The sequence below is a fragment of the Arachis hypogaea genome, chromosome 6 (genome assembly GCF_003086295.3).
Source record: "Arachis hypogaea cultivar Tifrunner chromosome 6, arahy.Tifrunner.gnm2.J5K5, whole genome shotgun sequence".
NCBI classification, from domain to species: domain Eukaryota; kingdom Viridiplantae; phylum Streptophyta; class Magnoliopsida; order Fabales; family Fabaceae; genus Arachis; species Arachis hypogaea.
In genome coordinates this window covers 81,630,281-81,636,430 of record NC_092041.1, presented here as the reverse complement: position 1 = coordinate 81,636,430, position 6,150 = coordinate 81,630,281, and the positions used below count along the sequence as shown (strand labels likewise).

General features: G+C 30.8%; 1 long non-coding RNA gene across 1 annotated transcript; it reads left to right on the top strand.

Moving 5' to 3' along the window:
* The first annotated feature begins 549 nt into the window (after window positions 1-549).
* On the top strand, window positions 550-4,526 carry LOC140173362 (uncharacterized). The gene is made up of 4 exons (XR_011861986.1): window positions 550-929; window positions 1,234-1,306; window positions 3,297-3,366; window positions 4,051-4,526. It is a non-coding gene; the product is annotated as an uncharacterized lncRNA (long non-coding RNA).
* Window positions 4,527-6,150: the final 1,624 nt, after the last annotated feature.

Here is a 6,150-nt window from a genome sequence, read left to right as displayed (position 1 = left end):
AATAACAAATTAATATACAAATTTCAGGGGTCAAATTGAATATTAACTCAATTTTCAATAACTAAATTACATTGATAAAAGAAGTAATTAATACGTATGTATAGGAATAGGTTTTTAAGAATATATATATATATATATGTATATATATATATAAAAGGAATAGATTTTTTAAGAATACAATTTATTTTAATTTATTTATTTTAATATAAGATTATTGATATTTATATAAATATTTTTGTATTTATTAAAAAATTTTATCTATTTTATAAAGAAATTTTTAAAAGTTAATTTTTTAAAAAAATTAAAATAAAAATTTAAAAGCAAAAGAAAAAAATTATAACTCAAAAAATAAAATAAGGTATATTAATTTAAAAAAAACATTTAATTTCAAAAATTGAAAACGGATGTATAAGCGCACTTTTTATTATTTCAAATAAAAATTTGCGTATTAGCGCCAATACTTCAAATAAAAAATTGAAAATTCCATTTTTTCCGTAGTGGATCGATTACAAAGACGACTCTTCTTCTAGGGCACGCAGCTACGCACTCCCCACACAGCACTCTCCTCTCAGCACGCACTTGATGGCGTCAAACCCTTCCCCTCACGGCTCACGAATGGCGTCGTTACCCTTCCCCTCTCAGCCTCTCTCGGTCTCTCACCAACGGCCGTCACCCTTGCCCTCTCAACCCTCTCTCTGTCTGTCACCAGCCACTGCCATGGCTTCCGTCACCACTCATCAATCTCAGAGTCACGACGTGCTGCACTGCTTCTCGCCTCTCAGTGACGACGACCCTCAGCGACGAGGACTGCGAAGTGTGACGACACTTCTCTGACCCTCAACGACGACGACTGCTTCTCCCCTCTCGGTCATGATGGTGTTGTCCCGGTCGTCCTCTTCTTCTCTTCTCTGACCTCTGCTCAAACTCAGGTAAAAAGTTATTGGAACTTTTGATTAGGTGTTTTGATTATTGGAACTTTGATTAGGGGTTTTGATTATTGTTCTGATTAGGTGTTTGTTCTTTGTTGTTCTTCCTAATTCAGTATTTGATTATTGTTCTAATTAGGTGTTTATTGTTCTAATCAAAATTTTGATTATTGTTCTGACTCTTGATATTGGAACTTCTGATTAGATGTTTATTGTTGTTCTGATTTTGTTCTAATTAGGTGTTTATTGTTCTAATCAGAATTTTGATTATTGTTCTGACTCTTGATTATTGGAATTTCTGAAATAGAGATTTCTCCAAAGATCGGGATTTTGGTAGGGAAGCGAGCAGTATTGGGGATGTTCCTATGAAATAAAAAATTGTATGTGCTTTTTGTTCTCTTATTTTGCCTTTATTTATCTATGGACTTGTATGCATCATTTACCTTTCTAGGTTTTTTCCGCTAAATTTTGTTAGAAACTTGAACCTTGAGTTTGAACAGTAATTGCTTTAGATGATGCCAATCACTGTTTTGGCTTTTCAAATGATGATGGCCTTTAGCTGTTAGTCTAGTTTGTTTTTGAGAATACTATTCTTGTTGTTCATAAATGGCTGAGGGAGCAGTGGCCACTCAGAACCATATATCTCTAATCAATAGCCACTGGTTGGTATAAAGTTGATTAAAAGGGAATTGGTATAACTAGATTAGAGTTGCATTGCTACACTTACATGGTAACAGTACAGTAATGTGATTAAATTTATATGCCCTATTGGGGTTCACAGTCTCTTTAGCGATCATTTATGGACCATTATTTTTTGATATTCTTTGACCCATCATACCTTTAGATTTATGCCTTTTATCCTGGTTCTAAGGGTTCTGTTCATAATTGTTGTTCACTAATGAGGGCAGGGTTTAGTGATTAAAATTTAACCTTCCTAATTTTTGTCTATATGGTTTTAATAACTAATACATGGTCTGTACTCTATTAGTTTATTTTTCGAACATAAAATAAACAAACTTGGATCAGTATATTGTTAGTCTATTTTGTGGCAGTTAAATGTTTTATTTGTCATTCTTGTCATGTCATAGATCTGCCTTTTGAGAGGTAAATTTCTAGTTTACATTATGCAGGGTCTAGAAATTGTAACAAGGGTAACAAGAATAGGTGTATGTGTGCCATCTTGTGTGCCAAATAAAAACAAACAAAAATTGCTCAAATTGTGTCCTAAAATAATGTGCTTTGAGCGAAAAAAAATATCATGTGCTTTGAAACTAGTGTGCTACTCATATTTTACTTGCTCGATTGCTTAAGTTCCAAGATGGAGTTAGTTAATGTAAGATGTTAGAATGAATAATTCTAACCTATCATGAGTTAACTGTTTGAAATGTACAAAATGTACAGTAATGCTGTTAAAGACTGATTTTTGAATTACTAGAATGCATAATAGTGCTTTTAAAATGTTTTAAACCATATATGCATGAAGTGGCTTTTAGAAAATAAATATGAAACGGAGCTTTTAATGCTGTCCTCCAAGTCACTCTTAAGCTATCTTCCTTTCTTGAATTTATTTGACTGACCATATGTCAGTCCTATGTTAGTGTTCCTTAAGTTGTATATGATGCCATTGGAACTCTAGCTGAAGCTGTTGGTGGGGAGCTGAATTAGGTATATTATTTTTAAAAGCTTCCCATGGAAGGGTAAGCAACCTTCCCTACATAGAAGTTTCACTTTCTCTTTTTCTCTTAAATTATTTTTCTTGCATTTTTTGTGTCTAATGGCGGTCTATAGCATATGTATGCACCCCACTTTTTCTTATGTTTTATTTGTTAGGAAATGTCTTATCTTGTCTATGATGTTATGTACTTTGAAAGCATTTATTTCACATTTCGATGTCTCTGTACAGGTCTTCTGTTTTTTGTCAATTTTATAACTTCTACAGTATGCTTTGATTTCCAGTTCTCACATGCATCTTTGAATATTTTCATGATTTGGTTGTAATAAATCAAAATAATTAAACTGGTAATGTTTAGTACTTCCCTTTTCTACTAGCATTATCCAAGCAGCTTCGTAATTACAATCATTGGTTTAAGTTTTAGTTGCTTTGAATGTTGTGGCCACATTTAATTCATCTTAATTGGTGCTATTTATGTTGATAATAAGCACTATTATTACACCTTTTCTTTTTGTATACAAGGTTCTACTACAATCAACTTAATGATTTGATTTCTGCTGCATTTTATAATGATTTATTTTTCATACTAAAAGTTAAGCCAGGCAGCTGGTATGTGTATTTCTAGTATTAGTTTAAGATTCAGCTGAGTGGTTGTATTTTTTCAATTATTTTACTAATATATTATGTTATCTATATAGGAAATTTCTAAGGTTAAAGGGGCTACTTCAATAGCAAATAATGCATGCTATTGGAAAACTTGCAGTTAAGGTATGTTAATGTTATGTGCTACACTCTGATTAAATTTTGTAGAACTGTATTGTGGCTGAAATCTAATTGGCTTAGTCAGAGTTATGTGCATATTGTAGTTTTGAACTATTAGTTTCAAAAGCCAATTAGGACAAATGGCTCTGCTCTTTGTGATTGTTATTTGGCTGTTATCTTTTAATTTTCCACTTATGTATTTTTATCTTATGAAATTTTATAACAATATGATTGTTTTAGTTCTGAAGAGTATTTTAATTTATTTATATATTTAATATTTAATTGGCATCTTTTAGATGGTTGGAATTTTCTAGGTCCTGTTAGTTCTATGCATTCACTAAATTTTCTATGATATGCGACAAATTTCGTGTTATTTATCTAAACTGACAAAGAGTTGAATGGCACTCTTGTTAGACATTAGGCTTTGGATATCTTTGAATGAATCATTATTGCTCCAGCTCCTTGTTTTGGAATAGATTCCTATAACTTGGCATTGGAGTCTCAACTCAAATATTCTACAGATTTTGTTATCTGGTATTTATGTCTATGTGGTTTCTTTTTTCCACCATGAGCCTTTTTTTCGACCATGAGTTTTCATTTTTTGTTTTTGATATTCGATTATTAGAGTGAATAACTTTTGACATAAACTTATTCTTTTCTATTTTCTCCCCTCATGTGAGAGTTGAACAGATTCAAGAAAGAAGATTAAGAAAAGTTCTGACATTTCTCCCCCTCATGTGAGAGTTGAATTGATTCAAGAAAAGAAGATCAAGAAAAGTTCTGACATGAATGTTGACCATTTGAAAGAAGTGGGAAATGGCTATAGTTCAAGTAATTCCAGTAGCTCCATTCCTTACTTTACAAATGGAGGCATACCTTCACTAAAATTACCTGCAGTAGTTGTACTTTGGCGTGCTTTGGCCTTTCAGTTGATTTTTTCCTCCTCATATTTCTATCTTGAGGGTAAAACTTTCATGGGACGTTTCTCCATGAACAAGAATTTCATGTATTAAGTATTAACTGGGAATAAGAGACAAAGCTATGCAAGGTTTACTACAGATTTGGTTCTTGGCTGAATAAGTTACAGCTGTCTTTATATATATTTTGTTTACAGATAATTTTTATTATTTAAAGAAATTATTTAGAATAATTATTACAGAAAAATTAGCGACATATTCGGTTATTGATGATGGTGACAAATTAAAGACTTTATTGTAATTGAAACATTTATGAGATATTTATCGATTTGTTACTAGTTTAAAAGGAAATTGCAATGACATTTTGCGATAGTATTGCAACTAATTAATTACATATTATTTCCTAGCAAGTTAGCGACTGCTTTATAACTCTGCTTTTTCATTTAAAATAGTTTTGGTTTAGCGACAAAATTCTTACAAATTTGATTAAGGATTTTCAAAGTTTAGTTATAGATTTGCTACAAAACGCGACAAATTTGCGATCATATTAGCGGACAACTTACGACGAGTTAGGTTCAAAAAATTCCTCGCTAATTAGCGTCAACTAAGATTTTTATTTTGTCTACAAAGTTAGCTTGCGTTAGGCGACAAGTTTGCTGCAGTAGAGTTTGTCACTAATTAGCGACTACTGTTTAGTCTATTTCTCTATGGAATTAGCTTTTACTTTAGTGATAGATTTCTGACTATCTATTCGGTAGCTAAAAAACTTTCCGATGAAATAGCGACAGTTGTATTTGCCTCACTGATCTGCGACTTGTAATTAGCGAGGAAAGCATTAGTTGCTAGGCGGTAGCTAATTTGTCAGAAATTATATTTTACGTCAGATTAGCAATGATTTTACGACTCTTTTCGTGGTAGCTAATCGGCCATATTCTTGTAGTGAAAGTCATTGAGAGAAAAGACAAAGAGAGTAATTTTGAAAAAAAGTCAAAAAATTATTTCAATCTCTTTTGTATATATTTCTGTTTTGTATTCATGATTCTAAGAAGATTCTCTTACTAAGTTGGGTGAGCACTTAGTTGTTGAAAGTCTAGTGAGTGAACTTAGTTAAATCAAATTTGGATAGAAATTTGGTTTGTCTCTGATAGGATTATTTGGTAGAATCCTTAAAAATTGGTATATGTAATCCTTGAGAAAAGATATAGTAAAAGTTCCACCACAGTTGTGGTGGAGACTGAATGTAGACTACATTGCTTAAGGTGGTTGAAGCAGGATATATGATTATGTTATTTTCTCTTTTCTATTCTATTTCTATTTTTCATTCGACATGAGACTAAATAAAATTATCTCTTACTTAATCCATCTTATAGAAATTACAGTAACTTAGTGTATTCAAAAGTAATTAATTTGCTATGTTCTTGATCAATTTTAAAAAAATAAAATTAAATTGTCTCATGTATTATTAACATGACAGACTCAACAGCAACTCTGTTTTAAATTAAATTTGAAGTCAAAATGTACAAATTTTAAAAAAGGTTATAAATTCAACCACCATTCTCTACACCATCGATAACCTTCGATTGATATAATAAACATTTCCATTACTAAATTAAACCAACATTGTATTATCAAGTATCAACTAATCAACTAATAAAACTTTTAATAAAACATGAGAGGACACAATTATTATTACATATTTGCTATTTATTAGAGAAGTAATTATTTATATTATTTTTTTATTAATTTAAATTTTTGAGATGAATGATATCATAATATAGAATCAGAATTATATGTTTAAAAGATCTAGAATTTGTTTCTTGATTAACCCCAAAAAATAAGAAAAAAACATAAAACAAATAAAAAAATTTATACA